Below are 8,763 nucleotides of genomic sequence, written 5' to 3'. Positions count from 1 at the left end.
GGTTGCAGCTTAGTCTGATCTTTCACATCAGAAAAGATTAATTCTTTGTTGTTGGAGAATCGTCCTTATTTCCTTAAGTTGCAACGAAAAATTTGATGGAAGGATCATTGTCACCGTTGTGTTGATGCGATGAATCTGCAGTTGGATTTGTGGAGGTGCAAGGATTGTGAGTCATGTTGGATCTATAGTGGAGTTCGCGTGTGGCGAGATGCTCTTGGATTTGTAGAGGTGTTTCGCTTTTCACATAGTGGAAGTTCGATGTCTAGTGATGGAGTTTCGCGCAGTGCTTTGTTGGCGACGAGATTTTGTGATGCCATGGTGATACTACGTCAATAGGTGTTACGTTGACAAGTAATGCATCTCCGACGAGGGAGTCAAACGACACGGTGGCTACAAAATGTTAACATTTTATTTGTGGCTCTTCGCAATGTTCGATGGTTTTGCGTCCTGGGTTGTGGCATGGTTTCGACAAAAGGTGTATGGTGTTTATACGCGAGCATTGACTAATATTTATGCAAGGTGTGTGGTGATTATACTCGGACATTGATTAACATTGATGCAAGGTGTATGGAAATTCTTTGGATGACTTAATTCGAAATGGAAATTCTTAGGATGGTTTGATTTCAAGTGAAAATTCTTGAGATAGTTTGATTTCAAGTGAAATTCTTCGAATGGTTTAATTCCAAGTGAAAATTCTTAGTATGCTTTAATTCCAATTGAAATTCTTGGGATGGTTTGATTCCAAGTGAAAATTCTTGAGATGGTTTGATTTCAAGTGAAAATTCTTCGAATGGTTTAATTCCAAGTTGAAATTCTTGGGATGGTTTAATTCCAAGTGAAATTTTTGGGATGGTTTGATTCCAAGTGGAAATTCTTGGGATGGTTTGATTCCAAGTGAAAATTCTTCGAATGGTTTAATTCCAAGTTGAAATTCTTGGGATGGTTTAATTCCAAGTGAAATTTTTGGGATGGTTTGATTCCAAGTGGAAATTCTTGGGATGGTTTGATTCCAAGTGAAAATTCTTGGGATTGTTTGATTCCAAGAGGAAATTCTTGGGATCAATGGCGAAACATAGTAATGACTAAGGGGGGTCATGGCCCCCCAATTTTATTTTATATTTATATAATTTTAAATATATTTTTTAAAAATAAAATATTTTTAATATATTTTACATATTGAATATTGTAAAAAAATTTATATATTTATATCTATATATAAAGAATTTTTTTGTCTATATTTAATTTTCAATTTTCCTTTTAATTTTTTTTTAAATAAAAATAACTATTCTATTAATATTATCTTTTAGTGATTTTTTTAATTTAACTATTTTTTTATTTTAAAAAAATAATTATTATAAATGAAAATTAATTATTATAAACTGTAAAAATTGTTTATATTTAATTTTATAATTATAATAAAAACAATAATTATACTTTTATTTTTTTATTATCATAAAAAAAATTAAATACAATGTTTTTACTAGTTTATATAAAAAAAATGGAATTACTTTTCCGGTTCCTATTTTCGTTCAAAAATATCAAGTTGGTCTTTCAGTATTTTTTAGTCTCAATTTAGTTTCGATTTTTGAAAAAATATGCAATTTTGTCATTTTTCATTAAATTTCTTGAATCAAATCAAGGTTTTTATTTATTTATCAAAATTGAAGTTATGAATAAAGATGATTTGCTTTGTTAGTGTAATTAACATAATCCTAGTGTCAATTTCAATGAAAAATACTTGCTCCATTTCAGAAAAAAAAATAATAAAAATGACCAAATTGCATCAATTTTTAAAAATCAAAACCAAATTGAGACTAAAAACACTAGAGACCAACTTGACATTTTTGGACCAAAAAAGAGACCAAAAGAGTAATTCAACCAAAATTTTAGCACCCTCAAGATATTAGTTGAAGATCCGCCACTGCTTGGGATGGTTTGATTTTAAGTGGAAATTCTCGTGATGGTTTGATTCCAAGTGAAAATTCTCGGGATGGTTTGATTTCAAGTGAAAATACTCTTTATGATGGAGTATGATGGGGTGGAGAATATTGGACTGATAGAAATAACATGTCTTGAGAAGTTCCACCTCGCCAAGGATAACCTAAGGGTGGGTGTTACTGACTATATAATAGTTCTAAGTCTATGATGTTCCTTGTTCCGAGCCAAAGACACTTTAAGCTTGTATTTGACTCTCCTTATTCTTATTTCTTATACTCTTATAATAAGAGCGTTGTAAAATTTGGATTAAATTATTGCTTTGAAGAGTGTAAGTACACTTGGAATCAAAGAACATAAAAAATTGGTCTGTATATTTCCTTATATTTATTTTATTTCACTATTAATAAAGTGATTTCAGGAATTTTTTTCTAACAGAAATTAATTCTCTGAATGGGAGCATTAATAAAGTGATTTCAGGAATTTTTTCTAACAAAAATTAATTCTCTGAATGGGAGCAAAAATTTACGAATATCAATTAAACTAGGTTCTCATTAATATTGACGAAAAAAAATTGTGGCATAAGAATTGCTCCGCGTCAAATATCAAATATATATATATATATATATATATATATATATATATATATATATATATATATATATATATATATATATATATATATATATATCGTGAGGAATTGTAATACTTGAATTGTGTGAGCTAATAAAAAATTGGAATACTGGACGTGCTTCATATAAAATACACAAAAAGGAATAAGTGTTATGAAATTTATGGATGTCTATTGAGTTGTTAGCAGTTACGTATGATTGATTGTTATCGATGTTATCATTAGTACTGTAACCATTGAGTTGTATCCCTTGGGTTGCCTTTTGTATCTATAAATAGGTACTTCTCCTATTGATAAATGACACACAACAAATCTGTCTCTACTCTCTATTCTATTTCTCTCATTTATTTTATAACACGTTATCAACACAAAGACTTACAACTGATTTAGTAGAGACATATTTTCTTTAAGGTCAATACTTTGCGTACCTCAATTCAGACTATTTCTAATCCTTTCCTTATTGACAATTTTTTCTTATATTCTTCTTTTTGTGATAAAAATTATTTGACTTTATCAATTTTCATATTTGTTTTATTATTATTATTATTATTATTGTTATTATTATTATTCATAAATAAAATTTGATTATTATCAATATTTTATGAGTCAGGTTTAAACAAGTCAAACCTTACAAAATTTGAATTTGTGATTTTTGATATTAAAAGGAAAAACTACTCATCTTTTTTAGTATTAGAGGTTGAAGTACATCTAGATGCAATGGGTCTTTATGATACTCTTAAAAAAAGGAAAAAAAGAAGAAGAAAGAAGGTGAAAATAAAGCATCTGAATGTCTTCTTATGGCCAAACAAAACAATGAGTTTTAATGAAAAATCATGAGACCAATTGATTATGCTTCATTCCCAGAAGGGAATGCAGCAACATCCATGAGACTAAATTGGTTATGCTTTGTTCCCATAAGTGAATATAGCAACATCTAATTCATATTTTCATGGTCATAAAGAAAATCTCAAAGAGACATTTTGTCATCATAAGTGAAACAATAGTGTGAAAAGGGAAAAGAAAAAACTGAAAACAATGACAAATAATATGACTATATAAAATATGCATGTTTGATATTGGTTATGTATAAGTAAGAAGAATCAAATTTTCTTTTATATTATGAAATGTATATGTGAAATGAGTGTATAATGAACATTTATTATTATTATTATTATTATTATTATTTTATAAACTTTATCCTAATAAACTATTTAAAAAATAAAAAGAATTCAATTTATAAGTAATTAAAATGTTATATTTTAATTTCTTAAATTTCCTGAAATCTCTCGCCATATTCATGTTGTTAAGTCTTTGTTTCTCTTTTATTGCATTGGCATTGAGATTATTCTTATAATTTCTTATTGCCTCTAATTTTAGTACACCTTCGCAAGTTGAGAATTGCATGGCAGAAGAAGAAAGCCATTGGAGGAAAGGGCTATGGATTACAACTTCTAATAAAGAACATGTGTTCCCCATTAGTCACATTTGGTTGTATTTTCCTTATTGCAATACTATCTTCCTTGTTCGCTGACATAACTTTTGTTCCTCCCTTTCTCTCCATTCTCCTATTTCGATGTGCTGGATTAGTCTAGTTAGTTAGCCAAAATTTATTTACATTACATGTGTGTTGTCTTCATTGAATTATGTAATCAACTATGATCATTATATAATCATTTCTTTATGTTTGAAAAAATAATTCACTTAATTGACTATGTGCATGCATAATCTTAATATTTATTTACAATCTTAATATTTCAAAATATAAAATACATGTGAAAAATAAATTAAAATATTTTTTGAAATATTTATTTTCATAATATTTATAATAACTCATATTTTCTAAATTTTAAAAATTTCACTGTCCATGTACAACAATATATATCTTTTTATCCATACTAACAATATAAATATAATTAAATATTATATATTGTTATAAAAATGTATAATAAATATTTATTATTAAATGTATAAGGTGATATTATATATGTGTTTGAGGTTTTGTTAAATATCGTAATATGAGGCATTGTATTTTATTTAGATTAAATATTTGATACAATGGGTTTTTAATAAAATATTATTATTAAGCATTATATTCGTATGGATTTGATGATTTTTAATATATAATGTTATTTTATTTGACTAATGGTTTTCATTCTATATATAAGGTATTATTATATTATGATTTTGTGTTTATATGGATATACGTAATTGAGTTTTAGTATTATTATATTATATCTATACAAATCTTTTAATATATGAATATAGTTTGCATAAGTGGTTAAGGAAAATATTAATATTGGAATTCCAAAGTTGATTTATAGGTTTGGTTTAGACAAAGATGGTTGTTGTTGTTGTCTGTTTTAAAAATATGTGTGTATATGTATATATATATATATATATATATATATATATATATATATATATATATATATATATATATATATATATATATATATATATATATATATATATATATATATATATATATATATATATATATATATGATCATTTTGATATGCAATAATATTGGATAGACTAAATATATTGTATTTTGTTGATAGTGCAAGAATTAACTCTAAAGATTATTAATTTATTTTTCTCTTATTTTCTTATTCGAAAAGTTAATATTAACATTATTTTTATATCACAAATAATATTTTAAAGGTTCCAAAAGAGCTACTACACTTCTACAACGAAGTCTAATAGAAACTTTTTAAGTTCTAAAGATATTTGTCTAAATAGATATCATATTGAGACAAACAATGAAGGAGATATGAAATATCTTTATATCAATGGACTTGGGTTGAATAAAAAAATGTGTATTGAAGAAATTATCAATCTTCTCTTATGGCTTGTACTACACATGTATTAGTACAATTGAAATGCATGTCATTATAAATCAGAAGTCTATGAATCAAAAAGGAATTCCTTGTTTGGCATGATCAGTTGGGTCATCCTAGATCTATCATGATGCGAAAAAATAGTTGAAAACTCTTGTGGACACCCACTTAAGAGTAAAAAATTTCTTCAAAATAGATAACATTCCTAGTCACAAAAATAGACTTGGAGTGAAGATCATACAAAACATATCCCTTTGTTCCAGATTTATAACCAAGAAAAACACATTTTAAGCTTCGAGAATCCAATTTAGTTCTTCTAGTATTGGCAGAACTAGCGTAAGCCAGACAACAAAAAACTTTTAGATTAGAAAAATCGGGTTTAGTAGAATAGACTAATTCATAAGGAGATTGATTACTAAGAAAAGGAGTGGGTAACCTATTAAGTAGATGAACAACCAATTTAAGGGAATAGGACCAGAAAATGTTTGGTATTTTTGCTTGAAAAAGAAGATAACGACACACATTAAGAAGATGTTGATGCTTCCTCTCAACAATCTCGTTTTGTTGAGGAGTTGCAACACAAGAAGTTTCAAGAAAAATACCCTTGCTATTATAAAAATCATTAAGAAGAAACTCTTTGCCATTATCGGAACGTATTTTCTTAAGCTTGCAAGAAAATTGATTTTCTGTCAAATTAATAAAGTCTTGAAGAAAAGATCTGACTTTTGTTTTATTTTTAAGAAAAAGAATCCAAGTAAATATGCTATAATCATCAATTATAGTCAAAAAATACTTGTATCCATAAATGGAAGAGACATAAATCGGGCTCCAAATATCAACATGGATAAGTTAAAAAAATTGAAGAGATTTACTCGTGTTGGAAGAATATTTCAGACGTTTTTGTTTGGCAAAAGCCCAGGCATCACAAGCAATAATAGAAGGAGAAAAAATATCAAAATTATCAGAAACAAGAAGCTGTAAAATTTTATTAGATGGATGACCAAGTTTCATATGCCACAAGTTACAAGGACTAGCATTATTAATGAGAGTAGAATGTGGTAAAGAAATATTTGTGTTAGATATACTCAAGTTACGTCTGTCTTGAGAACTATCTAAGAGATAAAACAAGCCTTGATGTTTCCTAGCTGCTCCAATTGTCTAGAAGGTATCTGTCTGCACAATAAGACAAATATTTTGGGAGAAAACCATAAGACAATTAGTAGAATCAAGCAATTTAGGAATAGAGATGAGTTGAACAGAAAATTCAGGGACAAAAAGAGTGTTGTGAAGGATAAGATTGCCCAAGACAATGGCACCTGAGAATTTAGCAATGATAGAGTTTTGGTTGGGTAATTGTATAGAAATAGGAGAAATAGGTTTGAGATTTTGAAATAAAGATTTAAAAGGACAAATATGGTCAGTAGCACCACTATCTAAAATCCAAGAAGAAAAAGGAAAAACAAAACCTGTGGGTTTGGTAGTACATTGATGAACAACAAGAGCTGTGGAAGAAGAATGATTGTGAGATTGTTGAATCAAGGCGAGAAGAGCTTCATACTGCTCTTTAGAGAAACCAAACTGAGCTTCAGCTTTGTCATCCTTCCTGGCACGAAGATCGGCAGTAGAAGAGACGGTATCAACTATACTAGCATGAGCAGAGGGCTTGGAAGGAGAAGGTTGGACTTTAGTGTGTAGGTTAGAGCCTTGAGGCACACCATGCTTAATCCAACAAGAATGAGAGGTATGATTGGTTCGGTGACAATGGTCACAATATCTAGGATTGCGGCCACCAGACTGAGGAAAGCGGCCTTGTCCACGATTGCTAGAGAAACCACCGCGAAAATTTTTACCATGTCCCTCATGAAAGGTAAGATTGGCCATAGAATCTTGAGAATTAGAATGAAAAGTAGCCTTAAATTCACCTTCTTGTTGAAGAATCAAAGAGAAAGTTTTCACCAAAGTAGGCATAGGCTCCATAAGCATAATTTGGGACCGAACCTGAGAGAATTTATCATTCAATCCACGAAGAAATTTGATAACATAATCATCATCACGCTCTTTCTAAATCTTGGAAATCAAGCCACATGTGCAAGGAGAAGCACAGGTACAGACAAGAATCGTGCGATACAAAAGAGTTCTTTCCAAAGGATTTGAAGGCGTGTGTAATATTGAGAAATTGTGGAATCACCTTGTCGACAATTCTGAATTTCCTCTTGTAAATTGGCAATGCGAAATTTATCCCCATGAGAGAACCATTGAAGAAGATCGGTCCATATATCAGACGCAAACTCCATCCACATAACAGATTGTTTAATGGCGGCGTCATGGAGCGAGTGAGCCACGAAATTACCATTTTGTTACAATGTTTCCAAGCTTCATGCAAGGGATCATTAAAGTGGGGACATGGAAGGGTGCCGATAACAAAACAGTCCTTGTTTTTGGTTTCCAATGCAACAAGCATATCATGTCGCCATTGCGGATAGTTGTTATCAGAAAGAAGAGGCGACACTAAGAAAAGAGCAGGATTCTCACCGGGGTGAAGAAACAGGGGATGGGCGAGATTAGTGAGATGATCAAAGAATGGGTTAGGGTGCACAGGATTTGGGGGAGAACCAGAGGATGATGTTGTATTGGCCATGGTAGGAAATCAACAAGAAAGGAAAAAAAATGCGGAAGGCGATTTAAATCTGATACCATGTTAGAAGTGGGCTTTAAGCCTAACTCAACCCCACAAAACTAGCTTGTAAGGTGAGGTTTGCAACTCACTTATATATTATGAATTGGCCTTATCTCTAGTCAATGTGGGACTTCCAACACACCCCCTCACGCCGAGGTATATTCATCTCGTGCGTAGGACAAGAAATTAATGGGTGGTCCATTAACGGCCCGATATCGGGTGGAACAGAATGTCCAAGAAAGTTCGCTAGGATAGGCTCTAATCAGGCTCTAATACCATGTTAGATGTGTGTAAGCCATGAAAGAAAGAAGAAAAGATGCATACAAAAAACACACAAGAAAAGTTTAGGTGAAAAACAACAGAAAGAGAGCTTGCTTGCTTATTGATTTATTAGAACCTTTGTTCAATATATAGAGTACAATGTCCCATCATATAGAGGGAAAAGTAAAAACCAAATAAAATAGAATATTTGATAATAATAAAAGAGAATCAAATATATGATATCTTTATCAATATAAAAGCAGGAGATATATAATATCTTTATCATCACCAGAAAACTTTAGAAATGAGTCAATCTCATCTTTTGGAATGAATACAGGGTGATTTTGTGGTCCAATGCACCCATCATGTGGATCATTTATATATCTCATGGTTTAATTGATGCATCAACTAAATGGTC

At 30.0% G+C, this 8,763-nt stretch overlaps 1 pseudogene; it reads right to left on the bottom strand.

Annotated features, from left to right (window-relative positions):
- Positions 1–6,565: 6,565 nt before the first annotated feature.
- On the bottom strand, positions 6,566–8,045 carry LOC114165351 (uncharacterized; annotated as a pseudogene).
- Positions 8,046–8,763: the final 718 nt, after the last annotated feature.

Source organism: Vigna unguiculata, chromosome 10, assembly GCF_037176805.1.
Source record: "Vigna unguiculata cultivar grain cowpea cultivar isolate G323 ecotype 2 chromosome 10, ASM3717680v1, whole genome shotgun sequence".
Lineage (NCBI taxonomy): Eukaryota > Viridiplantae > Streptophyta > Magnoliopsida > Fabales > Fabaceae > Vigna > Vigna unguiculata.
This window is presented reverse-complemented; position numbering and strand designations above follow the sequence as displayed.